Below are 23,379 nucleotides of genomic sequence, written 5' to 3' on the forward strand. Positions count from 1 at the left end.
GCAAACAACACTAAGCTTCTCAACTCACAGAGACCACACAGGCTACACAAACACCAGCTGAGAAATCTTTTCTACTTTTATACACAGACAAAACATTTCACAGCGGTCAGCTGTCTGCAAGGTTCATTACTTGCTGGATTGATATCTATACTAGCTTGTGTTTTCTCCCCAAAACCATAACTAATGAGGTGATTCACTTATGGTTGTGTTTTTCTCTGTTTTGACAACATGAAATCTGATGTGGAAAAATATACAATAAACAAGCTCAACGGAATAAATCAAATCACAAATATATTTATGTTTTATTTCCCGGTAATGACCACATTAGAATAGTGACTCCTGTGTCTCAGTGGAGATGTGGGCTTTAGTTTGAAGTCATTTATATTCTATAAATATTGATTATTGATATCTTTCTACAAATCAATATTTGCGCAAATATAAAGGTTAATTAATCCAAACCTGGGCTTGTAACGCCTGGTTCCCTGGCACTTCCAGCACCTGTATTTATTTACTTTCTTGTACAACAATTTCCTAGAATACAACTGTCCAAGCAGCTAGCATTCTTGTGACAGGTTCATACGGACTCTTCCGCCTATTAAAAACACTCAATTAATTCAGCTGCAAACAATGTTCCTTAATACGCTTGAGCAAGTTGGCACTCATCAGCCATCAGACATCTTCAGATATGACAGGAGCTTGACAATGCAAAAATAACCTTGAGAAAAACCTTAACAGTGTTATTGTGAGATAAAAACAGTGTTATTGTGAGATAAAAACAAAGTGGCACTGAGCGTCAGTGGGTGATGCATGTGAACAGCCATTAGAAAGTGTTTAAAAACAGGTTTAGACAGATAACAAGCCATTAAAGCCACAAGCAGAAAATAAACCACCAAAACACAAATGGACCAAAGCATTCAATTATCATAAATGGGGAGCACTGCATATTTATATATGCTTGCCAAACAAGTACAGACACACCCGCAAACACACACACACACACACACGCACTTGGAGCAGCATCCAGGCATGGATACAACAACGTAACAAATAAAGGAGTTGCTGTCCACAACAATTTGTCACCTCATTGATTCCCCCTTAAAAGCAATATAGTGCACCTCTGGGAAAACTACAAGGGGCCGTAATTGAAGTTGACTGGATCTCACCACTCTTTGGTCATTCCCTCAATGTCTGAGCCCTCTATCAGTGAAAATGAGAGACCTCTACCCTCTTCACTAAACCCACCCATCCCTGCTCCGCAAGCTCGGGGACCACATAACAAATAGAGCCAATAGTTTAGGGTCATTCTCATCTCTCCCTCTCTCTCTCTCTCTCTCTCTCCACACATCCCCATGCCTGCACTTCACAGTTAATTCCCCTAACTAATGGAGAATGAATTGTGTGTGTGTACAGCGGGGACGATGGTAGGAATTTACAACATCTGGGGCTCAGCCCACAGGCAGTTACAGGGCTTGGGGGGGGGGGGGCATACATCGTATTTACAATCAAACACTGGCAGTCTGGTTCGCTCTGATCTAAACATATGTAGGTCTAAATGAAGCAGAACACTATGAACATGAGTCTGCTGTTGTATATTTCCAATTCAATTGTATCAAATTCAAAAACCAATCGCATACATTTAAGGTTCGGTCTTTATCATTTTGAGCAAATAATACGACTGAAATGGATGAGCGTGAGAGGATTTTTCTAATAACCGGCTAACCACCAAAAAAATAACAGGAGACACATTTTGTTTACAGTGATACTGATTGGCAACACATGACTTCTGTCTGTCAAGATATTTAGCTTTGGGAGGCATTTCACCATATGCTCACAGCCAAGTCAAGAGTCAGGCCAAGCTAGTGCTCAGGCTTCCATCTGGCCACTAATGGTTGTCAGCTCACAAGCACACAGCTGGCTCCTTTTAGATGTCTTTCCATACTCTCATAATAAGTCACTCTACTATAGAGATGATATTCCTTCTTTTGCTGGAGAATCATATATGCTGTGTTTGTCAGCTCGCACAGTATTTTCTGTCTTGACCTTCTAAGTTTTAGCCCAAACCATGAGCTGAGTTATAGAAAGTGTTTTCTGACTAGTTGGGGGGGGGGGGGCAGACTTAAAAACTATTTGCAACAAGGAGCTTATATTTCCACTATTATAATGTGTTAAAGCAGGCAACTGTTTGCTAACATGTTAAGCATAAACATTCGGCACAATCAGAAAAATACAGGTCAATCTTTGACGCACTTTTATTCACCACCTTTCAAATTTAAGTCCAGCATTCACTGGTCCTTTCCAAAAAAGAAAATCTGGCTCTCTTAGTAAATGGACAGGTAGCGTATAATCTGCTTGAGAGCTGAGAGTGATTGCCATTGTCAAACCAACTAACCTAAATATTGTGCTGAAAACGTCTGAAAGCAGGAGAACAGGGAAGTATAAATATCATATTAAAAAAAAAAAACACCATAAAATATTGCTTAAACTCCAAAGCTTTAAATTTAATGTCATGCAGATTGTAAAATATTTCATTTTTTTTCTACTCAAAATACATGACAGGGATTGGCAGCAGCCCCTTCCAAACTTACACACAGATGTACCAAAAAAGCAGACAGCTGGGCTGGTTTGTTATATGTCACAGAACTCAACACAAACATGCCATATTCTGAAGCGGGATCATGTAAAATAACTGACAAATAAATCAAACACACCCCACCTCCTTGAGGGGTAAGGACGTTCTGAGAATAAAATTTGACATTTTTGACAATTATCCCCTTTACATAGGCTTAAGGGATAATGACTTCCACCTGAATTTACCTCATTAGACTACTGTATGCAGAGAGTGTCCTGAATATTTTGTGTATAATTCCTTAGCCAGGAAAGGAAGGCCACAGCGAAGTAATTGAGCGATATGTACTCTTGTCTCTGGTGTCTTTTTCAGACACAGGATCACAGCCGGCATAGCAACCTGCAGTGTTAATATTTAGCAGCCGATGTGTCACTCAGATGTGTCATCTTCCAGGAGGAAAAAAAAAAATGCTACTTGATCTTGAAGAAGACTACTATTTTTTTTTGTCAAATGTGTTCTCCTGGGTATCTGGGCATGTCCCAGTTGTCTCTCTGGGCTGTCCTACGGTCTATAGTCAATCAAGCCACAGCAAGCTGCTGGCACCTTAATGCCCTTGAGTCATGACACTGAATGGGAACATGGATGAGAGCCAGCTCCTTTATTCTTTTTTCAGAGAACAGAGGACAGAAAAAGACATGAACAGAGTGAAAGTGTAGCTCCTAGGGAAAGGCCATAAATAAACACACAGGTAAAAACTTGTCACAGTCTGTTGTTCTGAGTCATTCAACCCCCTCTTTTTCAGACAAAAAACAGAATGTTGGTGTCTTGAATGTCTACCAATTTACACCAAGATGTTCACAAGTTGTAAAGTTTACTATTAACAGAATTTAAAAAGGTATCAGCCTTTTCTTTTCATAGACTCAGAACAGATCTAGCAAATTAAACTGTGCTCGACGCTGATTTTCCATCATCTCTTCTGAATTTAGGATTGTACTCTGAATAAATGTAAAATAATTGTTAATCAATAGCATGTAATTGTTGGTGCAATTCAGGAACCTCATTCTCTATGGTCACGTTACATTTGTGGATGTGGTGCAGAACAAACTACCTACATTGATGGAAGTAATACAATTATTCGCCACTCAAATTGAATTAGTGTCACAAAGAAGTGAAAGAGGTACGGCGCCTCACGGAGCTACGTAAACCTCGCTGCAATAATGGAAGAGGGCAGCGTAAATGTCTACAAGGTATCATTTAACCCTCAGTTAAAAGAAGCTGAGTATGGAGAACCGAATCACCCGTTTGTTATGAAGCACCGAGGGGCCGCAAGCAGGAGCGCGTCATATACGACAACGCCGGCATGTGACCGAGCGACCGGGAGGCTCCTCATCAGTCACTTTGCTCTGACACTAATCTGGCATCTGCTACTCTATGGCTGTTTTTTTAAATTAGCTTGCACCCAGGGGAGCACGCTGCCTGTCAACATCATGTCATGACACAATAGCCTGAAACAGACTTGGCAGGATATGAGAACAATTACCTATGAAATGAACGTCAGGGGACGCTTTGACTTTAATTGTTATTCTAATCTCTGACATTTGTGGCCTGATGATGTAAGTAATACATTTGTCAAAAACAACTGGAACATACGAAGGGTGTAATGATGGAAAATGATACAAATGTGTCGCTATATATCAGCTCGAATATAACCATACAACAGTCAGGTCATTGTTAAACTGGTTCCAACTTATCAAATGCAGGGATGTGCTAATTTTCTATGTTTTATATCATAGAAAAATGAATATCTTTGGACTGTATGGAGCCCAAAAGATGATATTTTTTTATTTTGTGGTCACAGGATATGGTCCATGTGGGTATTTTAACACTGTATAGACCAACAATTAATCTATTAATCAAGAAAAATAATTGTCAGATGAATTGCTAATGAAAATAATTGTTGTTTGCAGCTCTGGTATCATTATAAATGACAAGACAAGAATGTCCCTCAGTGTCAACAGAGTCAGAAAACAAGGTGACACATAACAAGTAGGACCAACGGCTATTTGAAGTGGAGGGAGGGAGTATTACAGGCACCGCTAAAACGGACACAGTAATTATGTTGCCCGTCTCCAATGGCGTCATCTTTGCTCATGACAGTCCCCGGCATTAACTGTGACTGCAGCATGAAACTCTACATCACTGTTTCCCTGTCAGAGGCATCACTAACACCCACCTGTCTCACACAACCAGAAATACCCTTCTTCAGCTCTCAGTAACAAGCTGAAGTAAAAAAAAAAAAAAAAAAAAAGCTTGTTGTGCCACCCTCATTTTTCTAAGGTTCAGAAGAAGTTCACAGTTCTGGGGGAAAAAAAAAAAGTCTTCCAAAGTAGCACCTGTGGATTTTTAAGGACTAGGATCAACCGTAAATAAAATTGGAAGCTAAAGCCACTCAACGTGGAGACCAAAGTTGTTTAATCGTCTGTGGCTCGGTGACTGACACGGGATTTCACTCTGTTCCCATTCACTCTCCTTTTCCTTGTTTGACTGGCAGCCTATTAAAATGATACAGAAGTTAGTGTCTGGCAGCCTATTAAAATGATAGCAAGTTAGCGTCATGAAGCCGACCTAAGCCTCTTACGTTTTGACAGAGAGGAGAGTTTTCTGAAGTGCTGCATTCTTTGAAAACATATTTTATTACATGATTATCACACCATTCAAAAGACTTACTAAAATGTCCCAAAATGCTCTCCGCTTACAAGGTAGACACTCTCAATTTATTGATTGATGTATTTTCTATCAACTCTTGCTGTTTATTTGTCTGCAGAAAAAAAAAAAGAATCCGTGAAGCTGATATGTTTTTTTGTTGCTGATCAAATTGAGCTCAGTTAAATGTGTGCAGGCATTTAACTGCAGGAGTCAGCATGTGTAGATGCCTGTGCGCGTGCGTGCGTGCGTGCGTGTGTGTGTGTGTGTGTGTGCGTGAGCTTACACATACTAAGTTCTGTCAGACGCCATACTGTGCTAGCTTAACATAAAGTGTCATTTAGATTCACAGAATGAAGGATGTCTTGCTGTGCTCAGAGAGAGTCTCCTCCCCCGGAGTCAGCCTGCAGAAACACTTCGTCCATAGTAAATTTACTCATAATTGGCTTCACCATTCAGCTCGTCATTAAGGATGGAAGCAGGCGTCAATTAGGCACTTATTAGAACATGCAGCTCATATTCTGCAAGATGATAGTCATTCGTATTGTGTATCTATTTGCGCGCAGATGTGTGTGTGTGTGTGTGAGAGCATGCACGCTATCTAGTTTTGCTTTTTTTCTTGCTTGTCCAGTTTTATCTGTGTCTTTTTATATTATAATTAAGTGTATAATGATCTTGACATACAGCTGAACAAACAGTTGATGGTCAAACATTACCCACTGCCAAATTGTTGCTTTGCAGATAAACATTTTGGATTAGTAGAGGTCGTGTTATTCCGCCCTAACTCGCTGTATTGAATGGATTCATTGACTTCAAACATTCCACAGAATTGCAGCCACAGGACACAAAAGACAGCAGCAAATATCTCCCGACAAAACCAACAAATTGTCAGTGTGTACGAGGATGATATGAGGCGGTAAATGGAACGTACAAACAATCCTGCATTAGTTAGCTGATAGCTCATTCTAGCATAACTTCTAAAAAAAAAAAAAAACAGAAGTGTGTAAACTTTCTTACAGGTGATGATGCAGGCGAAACGGAGGAAGACACATTTCTCAGCAAAGTACAGTGGCAAATAGACCCCAAAAATATTCTTTCTTATATACTCACAGGTAGCAAAGAGGTCAAGCTGATTAGCTTCGCCTAGTGGCTAGGAGTTAAAACTGTAGCTTCTTAACATTATAGTCAGAATTAAGTTTATCCTTTATGTTGAAATTTAGGGGAAAAAATTCAGCATCTTTGCATCAAGCCAATAATGTACTGCAGCAGTAACCTTTCACACAGTGGGTTTATTTTCATTTTGTTGGCATTGTTGTTCACTTCTGTATGTTTGATTTTTTTTAAAAAGAACTTTTACACTGTATATCATCACATATGAAGACGAAGAGTGGAAAAAAAATTAATGAATCCCCGATAAATAATAGCAAGATTGTAATAATGTATAGTACTGTTTGTTGCCTTCACAGCAGCTTGAATCCTCATTGGATTTCTGACACACCTCATCCTGAACCATGTCCAGCAAGACACTCAAACGTACTTCAAGACGGAACGCCTTCAATTTTTTTTGAAAGGAGCTGGAAATTTACTTCACTTTCTGCTTTTCAGAACCTCCAAAATCCAACTGATTCACACTGCATTTCATCCTGAAACCGCTGAATTGGTGTGTATGAGTGCACGCTCATATTGTCATCTTTGGAAAATGGGAATACCGTGACAGAAAAGTGTTTGCGCGACGGGGTGTGTTCGGCTCTGTAAATCAGCTGCATATTCCACGGCTTTTACACGGTCACGCAGAGCAATCACCACACCAAATGATTTCAACACAGTTGCTGCCGACAGCATCACAGATAGCGCCGTGTTTAACAGCTGGCGACGGGGACTTCAGGTTGGAGGCGTCCTCTGAGTTTCTCCAGAAACAGCCAGATGCAGTAAAAAAAAATAAAAAAATAAAAAGTGAACGATGCCTCGTTAAGACTTTTTTTCTCATTGCTCAGCGGTCTACCTTTTCTGGTCACTGTGTATCAGTATGTATTGGGTTTTAGAGTCGGGCAATATGACAATACACTGCATACCATTAAGCAAAAACAATTGTTATGGGAATGATCATTTAGTTGTTAACAGCTGTAGCAAATATATTTAAAACCTACACATTTTGAAAGACACTTGTTTCTCGCATGTTATCATACCATATACAGGGAAAAAGGGGAGTCACTTATTTATTTATTTATTTGGATCACCATTAGCCGGTACCAAAGTAGCAACAACCCTTCCTGGAGTTCTCCTAGATCACACACACCTCTTCCTCTCTACAAAATGCAAATTAACCATAAAAGGCAGCTTAGCAAAGTCAACACTAAATATCAGCTTGCTAGACTGTTCATTACAGAAAAAAAAAAGAGCTGTTTACTGCTGCTATGAAGCTCACATGAAGGTCAAAGCTTCATCCTGTTATTTATACCCGCTATCTTTATCAACATCTCTCGTTAATAAAGAATGATAATGCGCCGCGCGTAGTATTTGAGAAGGGAAACGACTTCGTGGTGATATATGCCGTAATTTCCACAGAGCCTCGCAGTCAATGCGGTGTCAGCCGGATCACACGCACAGTCCATGTCTGCTCACTCTAATTGGCAGTGCCTCAATCAGATGTGTAGGCATCCCCTCCTCTGGGATCAGCTCCCAGGAGGACATGAAACCACCTCATGCTCAGCTGTAAATGGCATTGCAGCTGAGATAATGCATACACCTGTGCACACAGTCATATATATATATATATATATATGCATAAAAACAAACATATAGTAAACAACCAAACTGACACGGACACACATACACCTCACAGAAACACACACACACACAGAAGAATATCTTCTCCTGACACATAAAATGGATGAAACTCTAATGACAGTAGAGACCGTTGCAATGTCCAGACTGCAATTTCCTCTTAGCAGAGAAGGTGTTCCAGACAGCTTACAAAACAAGGTTTTTACGTGCAGACTCGCCAGCCACATTAATCTGCATGCCAGAGGGAATACTTCATTTTATTCAAACTGATCACTCTGCTGTGATGTCTAATTTTCTCCTCCCATGATGAATTTAAGATATTTGATAGCACTGCGGAACAAGTTGTGTCCGAGTGAGTCACCGTTAATAACACAATCGCAGAATTTTGTAACAAAATAACGTGTGAGTCTTTAGATACTCTGTTGAAAAGCCTGAAAGAGCTTCACCAGAGGGTTTGCAAGAAAGAAGAGCAGGCTTTTCGTTTAAAACTACAGGAGATACTCGACATCAAATATATGTCTGAGATAAAAACGGGCAGACATTTATAGTTGGCAGCTGGGCCATTAAACTAGATCTTTTGGTGCACTTCCCTACCAACAAGAACATTTCTGTGGAGTGGATTTAACAAATAACTCCCTCAAAAGCAGCATCTTGAGGACTTAATGGCCCTGGCAACAGACAAGGTAGTCAATCTCTTGAAGATATACAGGAGCCTCTTTTTATCCGATGCACAGAGCAGGGAAAAGGGTAAGAGTCGAGTCTCCCCGGTTCTTCAAGAACAAAAATAGCAATACCCAACAAGAGACGACTAAATCTAACCGGGCATCAAAACGCAAATACTCACAGACGGGCAAATATGCATGTGAATACCCGGGCACTCAGGCAAACAAACACTATATGAATACACATACTAAGCAGCACACGTCCAGCTGCAAGGCTCTCATTTGCTCTCAGCCCATTACAGAATCACTACAGCATTATAGTGAAGAGGGAGTGTAATGTGCTGAATACTAATCTGCAAAGCCCAATCCATTTCTACTGAGTAAATCCAGAGGATAATAATGTAAGCCTTGGGGAGAAGGGGGGGATCAATATCCTCATCAAAAGAGAAGCATTTTGATATTAATGTATGGTTACCACTTCACTTAACTATATATATATATTCAAAGGACAGGAGATTATAAACATTCTTTTTTTTTTCCTCCAATCAGAAAGATCACAAACCCATCAGCACTAATTTATCACACAGTGTGATGATACTATTTGAGTGAGTATTTACTATCAAAACCAATGACTTGCATGAACAGGTGTGTAGTAAGGTTTAATAGCAGTTTTAAATCTGGATGGGTCGTAGTTGAAACGCGCTAGCGCCGATAAATCTTTGCCATAAGCGTCTAAACAAGCTGCTCAATTTGGATCTAACCTTGTCAAGGTTGCCAGCACAAACCTAAAGTGCGCACTGCGATAGAGCAGCAAAGGTTAGTGTCCACTTTTGATTACCAGAGCGAGGGGAGGGGAGGGGAGGGGGGGAAGAGGCTGCGTCTGACTGTAAAGGACTGGCATTTGGCAGATGTCTAATTTGGGCCGTATATATGGAGACATTTCTCCGACAAGAGCAAAGTCAAGAGGCGCTGAGGCATGTCATTGCACAGAAATAATTCATGTGCTAATTACATTGCCAGTGTGTCTCGGGATGATTTCTGCGCAGAGTCTTGTCTCTTGTCTTCCCGGCTCTCGGCGCTGAGATCCACTCTCCGTCTGACACAGCATGAATCCTTGATAGTGAGCAGACACCCAGACACATCAGCAAAAGACGCTTTCTTATCCTTATCCTCCATCCTCATCCCTCATTGCCCAGACAATGCACCAACTTAAGTATTAAGCTACAAAGCTTCAGTATGTCCTTGGATGGACTGTTTATGGTGCAGGCTAGGAATTACACTTCTATTATCTGCCATTTGGATTGTTGACTAATTGGTTTTGTTGTTCTTGCTTAACACTTTGGGAAGCTCATACAAACATATGTAAAGATGTGTATGTGCATATCCCTGTCATAGAATAATCAAGTAGGTTAAAACATGTCAAACACGTCGCATGAGGTGTCAGACAAACCTGATGTGACTTGATTCAGAGAGACAAAAAGAAAGAAAAAAGAGGCGAGAACCAGACAGAGTGATTCAACTAGATTTTTCTTGTCAAAATATTCACCACCATCAGCAGTGGAAGTACTCAAATGCATTTGCTCTGCCGGAAATGCAAAGTGAGGGATACAACGTTTTTTTTTTTCTAGCAAAGATTTACTGCAGCATCGTATGTCAGACTCACTCAGACTTCAATAAAAGTAAAATTACTGCAGTTCTGGCGGAAACACTTGCTGGCGTATTTTATGAGTAGCCAAGAATAATTAAACCATATAATTTGGAATGTCATCATCATCTGGGTCACTGCCATAACCTTCATTTCCCCACAAGATGAGGGGATGAGTAGAGAGGGTGAAATACACAACGGGTTTTTCTAAATGTTAGTGAAAATTTTGAATGTAAGCCAAACATTTACAACACAGATACCATAGAAGCCTTTTGATGATTTGATTCTAAAACCATGGTGTATATAGAAAAGTAAATGGTGAACATTTCATTTGCTTTCATTTTCACTTTCAAATTACACAAATGAGATGTACTGTAGTTGGTATAGAAACTGAATCTTCCTTTGATGTCTCTCTGATAGCAACTTCCCAGCAGTCTTCCAGCGGTACACAGTATACACTTTTGTTCTTTCAGTTCCAAAGTCAACACAATGAGATCAGATTGTTCATGCGTGCCTTTCATACTCTGACACTGGCGAAGGTGCCTGTCTGTCAGAACCAGTTCTTTCAGGTGCAGTGAGCTGAACTTGAGATAAATGTATCCTGAACCTAAACTAAATCTTCCCGGCGTATCAGGCCCCGCTCTCTCTTACTCAGACAAGAAAAGGGAACAAAGAGCACTGCAGTTGAGTGTTGGGTGCACAGCTTTTTTTTTTTTTCCTTCCATTTTTTTTTTTTTTTTTTTTTTTTATAAATTGTGTTTTGTTGTCAGATTTAGAGTGGTCACTCAACAGAGGTTTACCAATAGCCTACGTGTATAAACTCCCCTGTGGTGAGAGAACACGGCACAGCACGTTGAGCAGCATCATTGCGTGTTTAAAAATGTGCTCCAATGAACAAATCGCTGCAGGACACTGAAGCTTGACAGAATCACAGCATCACCTCGCTGAGCTGCTGGGCAAGGTCACCGACATCAGAGTGGGGTTTTTTTGTTCATGTTGGCTAGAGGATGGCGGTTTTTCGACATGCATAGTGATATTTATTTTCGGTTAGCTTTGTCTTTGATAATGCATTCATGCAAACCAGCTGATAAACACAGCAGCTGTCCAATTATTTTCTTTTTTTTTTTTGCCAAACTGGGTTACAACTGTCACAAACGTATCCTGCAGTCATAGGACACTTCATGGGTGTGATGCTACGCTAATACATACACTGAGGAGTTTCCCTAGGCCCATCTGTACATATTTAACATCAACACACCCAGCGCCTTTCTCTCCACAATAACCTCTCTGCGATGCCAGCACTGTACAGAGGGATTATTTGAGCAAGGAAAGACAATACATTCCTCTTTGTCTCTCATAGAAAGCCTCCCAGCTATGAGCAAGATCACACCGAGGTACCCTTAGAACCAGAGGCAAAAGTGTTTGCACTGAGCCAAACACACCGTGGCAACAGAGATAAAACGCAGCTTCGTGTACGAGTAGAATGCCTGATACCACAAGAGGAGCATTCATACTGTCACCACGCCGCTTCAAAGGCTGAAACACCTCACTAAAAGTTGTACTAAAAATAAAGACTACAACGGCGTGTTTTCGCTTAACAGGTGATGGGGAAAATCGTGGTCCCACTTTACAGCTCAGCTTCAAAACAAATAGCACTCTCGAGGCTTTAATGAAATCCAGTCCGGTAAGAAGATAAATAAATTTATAGACTAATTAAACAGCCCTGCAAGGGAATGCAAAGCAAGACGCTATTGTGTTATTGTGAATCTGTTCCTCGGTTTTCCAGTCTGCTTAATCAGATCAGCCCGCTGCCGTCTTCAGTAAGGTTTGTTCACAGATGGTCTTCTTATATGGCTACCCTCCTTCCACCTCCATCACCTTAGCGACTGCTTAGTGGCAGGACCCCCCCTCCCCACCTTTATCTACGGGGGAAGATTGTCCGTCGGCAAAGATGCTGACCTATGGAGGGAAAATTACTCACTTTGGGGTGTTACTGTTTCAGCTGCGCTATGGCCCTACTGACACTAGACCAAGGTCATTTCATAATGGGTTGTCCAGCTGCCACTCTGCTGTCAACAGGCCTGAGTGATGAAGGAGAGTGTAGCCAGTTACGGTGACAGGAGTCAAGGCTATGGGAGCTTGATAAAGATCAGCCTCTATCAGGAGTGAAAACAGCAAAGAAAGAAGGATAGAAAAAAGATGATCCTGCATTTTGCCTCCTAAGCCTTCAAAGTGGTGACAAATAGATCTGCTTTGTAGCTTGCGTCTGCATAGCCGCTCTGTTTTGCATTCTGCTGGCAGCTGCAACAGCCCGTGCCACAGGAATAAATGCATGTGATCGGCAAGAGCAGTCATCTCAGTGCAGCAATACCCTGAGAAGTTATTGACTGTGTTACAGCTCTTTTCTCTGGTCACTGTCAATCCTGTCAGTCCTATGAATTGATCAGAGGGGGGGGGGTTCACATCCATCAGAGTGACTCATCCGACACAGATATGATGTGTCGGAGTCCAATTTGTTCTATCCCCCTGGGCTGAAGTAGATGGCAAGTTTCTAGTTTTGTCTGTTTCCTATTTTCAAGAAGTCTTTTGTGTATCTCTACGTTTAATATATTCATCTGTATATTAAATATGTGATTTTCACAGCAATTCAATGTATTAATTCTAATTTGTATTAGTTACCTTCAAGGAAAAATGTGTCAGGTCTCAAACTGCATTTCTCAGCTTGGTGATCTGTCGTTTCTATATCCATGCATGTGAGAAAACTAGACTTCCGCTATCAAGGATCTGTAGGGATCTACAGGAACTCAGGCTTGTTATTTCAGTGTCATCTTCTGACACATCATTACAGAAATCCCATTTTTATTCTATCGTTTTGTCACATTTCTTTATTTATTCTTATTTTACTCACAATTCCCTATTGTATACTGCGCATACCACACAATTGTATACCATTGTTCCTACTGTCTATTCTGATATTGCTGTTGTCTTATTTCCTTGTACAATAATGTATTTACTATGTTAGAAATAATATTACCAACCATGGTTGATGAATTTCTTCAATGCTACAATAAATTTAATCTGCAAAATAGTCCAAGACAAGAATAAACACGACTGCTTCAATATTTCAAACATTATTATAGTTTAATTCTTTGTAACAATACATTTTCCTGAAAAATTTCACAATATTGCATCAGCTTAAAGAACCACAGTCATTTATTTGCTATCTATGAAATGCCTACAAAACTTGGTTTCAAAAGAAGTGATTTAATCGATCAAAACAATTGATTAAATTCAAATGGAAGAAAATTGTATAACACCTTATTTGAATTCAAGAGTATACCAACCAAGTGAAGAGTGCAGTAGAGAAATAAGCTACATTTAAGGATTGCACTGAGTTGTCAAGTTGCACACATGGCACACATTGAGCTTGTATTTCATGTTTCTTCTGAAGAAAATCTCTTTCATGCTTATGTAATGAAAATGTTAATGTTAAATCCATCCATGAAAACACTTTTGGTTTGTTTATTTGAATCCACAAAGAATGGCTTACATAACCCAAATTACTATCTGTGTGTGTGATCTAGAATCAGGACATCTCATTTCCATAATTTTCATTAAGAGTATTGTTGTTAGTTTTAACCGTTTACCACAGGAAGAAATCAGTGCATGCCATACATGCATTGTGGGTATTGGGGGGAGGGAGTGGGGGGCTTCAAATGTCTTTGGTTGATCCAAGCCAAAAAAAAAAAAAAAAAAAATGTTATTCGCTGTAAGTCACAGAATACTCTCTCAGTCTGTGTATGTGTATTTTCTGTTTACTTGTCTGCTTTGTACTCACACAGTGTTATCCTGTAAGAGACTCGGGACTTAATGGGATTTCCTTGTTTCAGCAGTTTAAAGAAAAAGGAATGATTCAGTACATGCATAGCCTAATTCCATTTCATTCCTTCTGCTGTAACACATAAATATACAAAAGCTGACATGCATACAATATGCAAAATAGGCCTACACATCCTACAAAAAAATGTGCACATTTGTGGCTGTGATCCCATGCCTTTAACTGCAGCCTCTCATGAGGGAAGGACTCAATTTCTACAGCGTGGCACAATAAAAGCCTGAAAATTTACAAATTAATTAAAAGAACAGAGTTGCTTTTTCTGTTCCTCTGAAGTGTGCTCCAGAGACTGGTGCAACAGCCCTAACTAGGGTCCCACCATGTGCTTCTTTATGCTTTTTTTAAGTAATACATATGAGACAAAGAGGGACAGGGGACAGTGTGGACTATTAAGCAGTCTTTTCCCCCGCTTTACATAAAACAATGTCACTGTGGTCCACATGTATCATGCAAGTATGCAGTTCAATCACAGAATAAGTGTAAAACGGATTTAATTCTACCTGATCTACTGTATTATGATGTCACATAAATGCTTGGTGACACTGCGTGCAACTTTCTGGCAGAAATCTCAGTGCAATGAAAAGATCATGCTTGGTGTGCTACTTTCTGGAGAGTCCTTCTCCAGCGCTCTCCATCAGGACCATAGCCCAGGGTGACTGAGCCTTTTACCTATCTGCCGCATCGAGCCACCTGCCATGGAAATCACCGCTGTTTCTGCCATATGCCTCAATGTTCTGCCAAGCCTCTCCGGTCTGTTCCGCCTTGAGCAAATTTCATTATGGGATGGCTGGGAGCACTCGGCGCTGCTCATTAAGGCTATCAGCGTGGCACGTCACTGTTTGTAACACGAGGGATGCAGGAGGGTGAATAACCCCGGCATAGAAGACCGCTTAACAACTTTAGCTATTTTATAACTTTTGCTGTGGTAACATATGGTCTTCTCTCAAATTCACACAAAAGAGTTCCTGAGATGTGTTTGAATTTTGAACTAAAAAGGCTGTTATTTATAATTAGGTAAGGGAAATCACTAACTTTTCTTTAATGGCGACAGAAAATACTATATATGTATTGAAAAGATTAAACACAAAATTGAATGAATAACTAACCTTACTTGGTCTGCTATGACCAGTAGTGTATGGTGGCTAACGTTAGCCAACTTTAGACTTTAGATATTTCTGTATAACTGACATGTTCACTGATTTCATGACTCTTCTCTTCTTATGCTTCTGTTACACTAAATCTTAGCATTTGCAATGATGCATGTGACCAAACTGGCCAACATTCAGAAAAAGTTACACTTTCTTACTTGTAACTATAGCAACAGCAATACTAGATAATTACTCTCACTGAAACAGTTATTTGGAAATTAACTAAAAAAAAAAATTAACCATTGTCATCTGCACATTCTTTATTAATTATATACAACACAGCAATTCAACTACACATGCTGTTAAATAACAGTCCTAATCTTCTCTGGTGTATGTGGAGCTAAACGGTTCATATCCTCCTGGCACACTATTCTGGCACACAATGTGTATAAAAAGGACAGAGATGATTCACTGGAAGATAAGACATCCTCCACTATCATACATGAGCCAGTGTTATGTTGCCATGAGGCAGTGGCAGTTGTCCACTAACATGGTCAGCGTAAAGCCAGATGGAGCTGAGCCACAGGGATCAATCGGAGAGTTCTGCTGCTGGAGGTTTCCTGCCAGCTAACACCCTCCACCTTCTGACATTTCACTGTTACACCACTCTCTATCACTTTGCTACCCTTGAAGAAGAAACAAGTTCACTTTGCTCAGGTATTACAGGCTCCAAGGTGATTCTGAACACCAGAACAATAATAGCTTATCTCCCCGCCTGTCTTTTGTATTGTTAACTCACAATTGTATCCCTCTTTGTTTTTTCATGCAAGAAGGCCAATCTGTGGCCTGTGCATCAGAGAGGCAGAGTTTAGCCTCACTGTGCTGTAATGTGATGTTCATTCAGCCATACTGGTGCCATGAACCCAGAGCCATCACAGTGCATTAACCCCTGGATGCTGCCTGGCACTGTCTCACTGGACTGCAATTCCAGACTGCCTCAAGTCCTGAGGGTCTGCGGACCTCAAGCTGACTGTGGGAAGGGAGGCCAGGGTCAACTAATGCTTGCAGAATTTAAAAAAAAACAAAAACAAAACAAAAGGCAAAAAGAAACAAGGAGCATTACTTGGCATGGTGATAGGTGATAAGTTGTTTTGTCCACCTGGCTGAAATTTCGTATAGTTATAGTATGTGAGTAATGCATGCAAAGCGTATTGATCTCTTCTCAATAGATCCTTGTCAGAGATGGATGAGTTACAATTGTTAGCAATCAATGCAGCTAGTTATTTACTGGCTTTAACTGTCAATAAGCCTGTGCATGTAAGGCACAGACTAAGGCTGTGGTGCATTCTTACCACAGAAATGTGGTGAGAATACAGAACATAGGTTTTGAGACAAAGCACAAACCTCGCCTCTGATTTGTGTGCAGTATTTTACATTTCAGGTCTCAATCAATAGACAAACAATCAAACAATAGAATATCTGGTAAATCCCAGAACTAACTACAGTATTGAGCTTATTCTAAATGTGAAGAGTTTGCTGGCTACTTCAAGGGGAAAATAATCAACATTAGATCTGGTATCTGCCAGCAGAGTAAGCATACTGCACGTTTATCTATATCCTTTGTACAGAGTGATGTCAAGTTGAGACGTTTAAACCTGGTTGATGCTGTAACTCTCAGGAAAATAGTGACAGAACTGAAGCCCTCCACGTGTTCCCTTGACCCAATTCCTACGTCCCTCTTCAAAACTATTTTTAATTCGGTATCTGAAGCCATCCTTGCCATAGTAAATCACTCCCTACAGGGCAGTGTCTTCCCCACTGTTTTTAAAACTGCTCGAGCAAAACTTTTAAAAAAAGGGAACCTGGATATTTTAACACCCAATTTTAGACTGATTTCAAATCTCCCTTTATTAAACAAAATATTAGAGAAACTAGTTTTTAATCAGCTAAGTACTTTTTAAAATTCAAACACTAAATTAGAAATGTTTCAATCAGGTTTTAGGAGACAGCACAACACAGAGACAGCCATGCTAAAAGTAGTGAACAATATCAGAACAAATCTTGACAGCAACAAGCCTTCAGTTGTGGTGCTACTTGACCCGAATGATGTCTTTGATACTGTGGACCACCAGATTCTTTTATTATAAGCATGTTGGCCTGGCTGGAATTATTTGTACCTGGTTTATCTCATATCTTTGAAGAACAAAATTGTTTGTATCTATAGATGACCACTCCTCCAAACACTATGAGGTTACCTGTGGAGTACCACAAGGATCAATTTTGGTACCCTTACTTTTTAATCTATACATGCTATCCCCTGGGCAGTATCATCAGAAAGCACGGCATCTCTTTCCACAGCTATGATGATGACATTCAGCTCAATGTGGCCATGTCTCCTGAAGACACAGGGCCAACTGACTCACTTTTTAACTGTATTTTAGATATTAAGGCGTAGATGTCACAGGATATTTTTATAGCTCAACCAGGATAAAACAGAAGTACTCATTCATCATCATTGGTACAAAGGCTCAGAGAGAGAAAGTGGCCTCTAAACTAAATACAGAAAGACTTAACCCAAGCCAAGAAGCAAGAAATCCACGAGTGATTTTTGATTCTGATTTTAATTTCAAGGCCATGTGCGGGGTGTCACAAAAACAGCGTTTTATCAATTAAAGAACATCTCAAAAGTGAGGCCATTTCTCTCTCCGAGCAACACAGACAGACCAATGCACGCTTTGATAACCAGTAGGCTGGATTATTGTAACATCTCCTTTCTCCTCTACCAAAGAGTACAATAAATCAGCTGCAATTAATTCAAAACTTTGCTGCATGAGTGCTGACTAAGACCAAAAGGAGAGCACACATTACACCTATTTTAAAGTCTTTACAGTGGTTACCTGTTAGTTTTTGTATTGATTTTAAAATTCCTTTACTAGTTTATAAAGGCACTACATGGCCTTGCACCAGACTACCTGTCAGAAATGCTTTTGGTTTATGAACCAGGAAGGCCCCTCAGATCCTCTGGTTTTTCTCTTTTAGTTGTTCCACAAAGCAGAACAAAAACATTTGGTGATGCTGCTTTGAGCCGTTACGCTCCGAGCCACTGGAACAGTCTTCCAGAAGATCTGAGAGGAGCTGAAAATATTGATATTTTAAACATAAACTAAAAACCCATTTATTTAGTCTGGCTTTTATGTAGTGTTTTATAACTTGATGGTTGTGGTTGATGGCTTTCATACTTATTTTATTTATTTTATTTTATTAACATTTTACTGTTTTACTATAATCTATTTTATGTAGTATTTCATAATTTTATTTTGTTATTTATATTGCTTGTATTATCTTATTATTTATCTTTTATTATCTTAACTACCCATCTTTTATTGTTGTCTTATTCAATTAACTTTTTTAAGTTGTTTTGGTGTGCATTAGTCTAAATCAATTTTTCACATTGCATGTTTTGTCAATCGCTTATAAAGCACTTTGAATTGCATTTGATTTCTTTGAAAAGTGATATATAAATAAAGTTTGATTGATTGATTGAATCATCAGTCTGGCACTTTCAGGGCCTCGTCTGAACCAAGGCTACTGAAGGATGAGGTGGTGCTTTGATGAATCCACTCCAGGCCTACATTACTAATATACATGAATTATAAAGTAAACACGTAAATAAATAAATACAGAAATAACAAAATTTGCTATAAGGTGGCTAAAATGAAAACCCAAACTTTTTTAATCAACAATAACTGATTTTTTTGGTCACTTGGGAGCAGTGGGAACTAGCTGTCAAGACAACACTGACAATCCCCTTTGGAGTTGATATGGCAAACTTGTTAGCATACAATGGCCTATTTAAACACCAAGGAGATACAAATTGCATCATTAGCAATTATTTGGATTTGTGTTTATGTCCACATGGCAAATATAACTCCAAAACATACTCTCCAGTAAGCTCTGTTTTTGGTCTCCGCTAAGTGTTGAGGGAAATATTTGGCTCTTTAGCTGCTTAATGCTCCACTGTGTTTACCAGCTAGTCACAAACTTTGTAAGTGTGTCATTTGGTGATGAGCAGGTAGTGTACATTGGGCTTTACAGCTTTTTCACTGAAAGCAGCAACCTGCTTTAGTGAAGTTACGTATGAACCAGAAAACCAAAACAATTACAGGCTATCAAGCTCTGTAGAGCTGAGGGGAATTGCAGAGTCGAGGGGTAAATCATTTTGGTTTGTTACTATGAGCGACACCTTTTGCATTACAAATAGTAATTTGATCTATTGTTATAAAACTACTCATTATAGCCACTTTAAATCACCAGAAGATTTTACCTTAGCTTGCATAATTAACTGCAGTGAGGAAAATTATAGCTAACACTACAAAAGCTTAAACCTCTCTTTTACAGTTTCAGCCAAAAAAAAGTCCCTTCAATTTACTGTTAATGCTCAAACATGATGATAGCGAAAACAAGCAACTTTTCCATAGAAAAAGAAAACATTCATCACTGGAACTGAATCTGAGCCAATCCAACACTGTGGCTGAGTGCACAATCAAAACTGAGTTATTGGGTTTTGGAGACAATGACAAACAGTGAAAGTGTTGACAACTGTCTCCCTCCAGGAACCACAGGCAAATAGCGGAAGCAGTAATCACAGGGGGGCATGATGAGTTGGCACTCAGGCATGATCAAGGGCATGACTTCACATCCAAATGACCCACACCAGTAGCTATCAGCTCTGCACTGTTAGAGAACCAATCCACACTGACGTCTGCCCTCATTTACTACAATGCTTACGAAGATTAAAATAGCCAAGCAGCTTCAACAAATTGAGAGTGCCAAGGGATACAAAGCTAGAGGCAATAAGTCATTTGTGGAAACTCTGTTCTCATTGTCTCTTTGCAGGTCCTTTTTTGGAGGCTAAGATTGTCCTTCTCCTGTGACCCCAGGGCAGCAGTCTGTCAGCCAGGAGTGACACCAAACCAACGTCTAATGGCTCTTAAGCCATAAATATGGCCCCTGAGTCGACAGCCTGGATCTACGATCCCCCATTACCTTGATTCATTCCACCACAAAAGGAGTGACTCTGCAACGTATTGTGGCCAACTTAAGAGGAGATATCGGATCCACAGAAACGGTCCAGTGAATTGCAAACTGGCTGAAGCCCATTTCTCTCTAATTAACATTTACAGGTCTGCTCGAACAATCTGTTATGATAGAGTAGTAGGAGAGGCTCTCTGATGGATACTGAAGTAAAAAAAAAAAAAAGGCTTTTATAAGGGACCCAGTTAATTTAAAGTACATTTCAGCACTTATGAAAGATTCATAGTGTGTCCCTTCTATAAATCTAATTGTCCTGCTTTCTTTGAGCTGGCCTTGTGGACACATATTTCTGAAGGACATTAATTGAAATATGGGGCATGAGTTGGCCACTTCCACTGCTGGTCTACCGGAAAGATGCTAATGCCTTTCAGCAACATCAAACATTCAAAGTGAGACTAGGTTGATAAATATTTCACTGTTTCTCCCCCAGAACACATTTTTGTCATTACGACACTATTCCCTTACAGCACAAGTGTTTGTGCCTACAGCTGTGGACATCAGATGTTTTTCCCAATAATGAAGATCTGAAGATGAAACATCAAATCATGTCCTATAAACTGACAGATTCTCAAAATAAATAATTGAAACATTTGAAAAAATGAATAAAGTAATATTTATCAAACCAAGCATACGATGCAACAGCAAAACTTCCAGCTTTACAGTACACAGCATCAGTGTCAATAACCCACTCAGCTGCAAAACAATGCTGATATGACAATAATAATATTAATAAGAGAAAACCAGAAAATTATTTTTAGTAGTATGTTTTTAGAGCGATGTAAAATAAAGTTTTTTTTCACTTTTTACTTTCATTTTCTTTACTTGTCTTCTGTACCTGTGTACTGTTGGACTAAAAAATGATTGGCCGATAGGGACACCTATCTCAACAATTATCCCACCTTATAATTTTATTACACCAATTCAAGGACAAAAGGTATTTTAATCTTTTTTTTTTTTTTTACTGTATTTCTACAATATCCATGCATAGCAGAGCTACAGTACGTTTAAAGTGTGATCACTAAAGGCCACTAAAATGAAACAAGAAGCATCCTAATCATCACTAAACAAGGTACATCTCAGGCTGATATGAGCAAGTATTTGGTCATAAACAAAATTCATGGACAGATTGAAATTTTGACCTAATGATGGTGTTAGATGAAAAGTCAGGGGATCAAAGCCATTACAAAGTCATTAAACCAGGGGGGAACATGTCAAATCGCCAAATTTGATAGCAATCCATCCGACAGTTGTGGAGATATTTCTCTAAAAACTATGAATGTCAACCTTATGGTGGTGTTAGAGGAAGAGTCAGGGCATCAGGTCAAGTCCTCTGGGCACCTTGGATATCTGTACAAATTTTAATGGTCATCCATGTGGTAGATGATGAGATATTTAAACTGCAAACTTTCATGACAGTCCATCCTATAGTTGTTGAGATATTTCAGGCTGAAGCACAGTGGTTTACCAACAGACAGACTGAGCGACAGACCAACATCACCGAGTACATAAACAACACACTACTTCCTCCAAACATTGGCATTATGCAGTACGTAAATCATACGCAGCAGATTTGTCCTATATGAACATAATTTCTAGCGAGATTGGGCCCTCCTTCAAAATGTACACTATAACAGTAACTCTATGTCATTACATAAGAATAATTCCACAGGATAATCATTCCTACAGGAGACCATGAATTTTGCCCTGCTCAGTGTCATGCGGTCCTTGCTGTGTGTAGTAATCTGTGAGTCTCCCCCACTGCTTATTTACACAGCCATGTCATTAGATTACACCACTGAATGTGCAGCTTTAGCGAGTCAATCTTTCCATTGTGCGCCTCCTCATAAAACACGGGCTGCTGTGGCAGTGGTGGCCAATTACAGTGTAGATTAATGTTGTTGACAGAGAATTTATTCATACAAGGTGGTGGGTGCCCAAGCTTTTCCCCAGGCCCTGAGAAAAGAGATGCACTCCATGACGTTGTGCCAGGGGGAGGAACTTCATTACTCACAGCGGAGGCTCGGCCGCTGGTGTGAAGGCGAAGGAAACAAGGGAAGGGGGGGGGGGGGGGGAGCAGCGGAGAATAATGCAAAATGTTGAAAGTAAGGCACAGCTCTGCCTCGTGACAAAAGTGCTTAAAAGTGTGTGCTTATCGGTCAGTGTAATGTAAATGGCAATACTCTGCAGGGCTAATAAAAATGTGATGGATGTCTCTATCCTTCTGTCTCTCTCCATCCATGTGAATGTGCCTCCAGCCCCAAGGTCACCTGCATTAGCCTTGGCCTCAGCTTTCCTCCATCCCCTCCCAACTTAGCATGTAGACCATCCCAGCAGCCCTGCAGACCAAAGCTCAGTGTCAGGACAGCGAGCAGAGCTGATAGAGAGGGCAGGCCAGCAGCTATAAAAACAGGATAGATGGAGGCAGACAGAGGGACGGGCTAAAGGGGCACGAGCAAATGGAAGATGGCAAAGGGAGAAAAGGCAGTAACCAAACTGGAGAGTATCATAGTTCAGAGTTTATCCCATACCAAACTGTGCGCTGACATCATCAGACAGGGCCAGGGATTTCTCGGTGATAGGCTGAGGAAATATGCCCTCTTGTCATAAGAGGCTGAGGATCCTTCTCATAGCTAAAACAAACAGCTGTGATATCAAAAGGGCTGCTGACGGGGTGAAATTGAACTGTAAAACAATATGCCACGCCTTGCAACCAGTGGCTGTCTAATACTAGTACATCACACATTATGACACCTCATCAGAGTGAAATACAACCAAGACGTTTATACAGTAAATGCACCTAAAAACTGCTCAAAATAAAAAAAAAACCTCATAATTTTTTGGGACAAGTCTACTAAAAACTAAGAAAAATACATTCAGCATATGTCTTTGCAACACAATTTAATTTAATTCCATGAGCTGGCCTAACCTCCTTGTATGATTGT

At 40.0% G+C, this 23,379-nt stretch overlaps 1 protein-coding gene across 6 annotated transcripts in view; it reads right to left on the bottom strand.

Moving 5' to 3' along the window:
- The window catches only part of LOC122996819 (neurexin-1a-like), a 269,296-nt gene that overhangs the window by 170,911 nt on the left and 75,006 nt on the right, over window positions 1-23,379 (bottom strand). The gene's annotated exons all lie outside the window — the stretch shown is intronic.

This window comes from Thunnus albacares, chromosome 14 (genome assembly GCF_914725855.1).
Source record: "Thunnus albacares chromosome 14, fThuAlb1.1, whole genome shotgun sequence".
NCBI classification, from domain to species: domain Eukaryota; kingdom Metazoa; phylum Chordata; class Actinopteri; order Scombriformes; family Scombridae; genus Thunnus; species Thunnus albacares.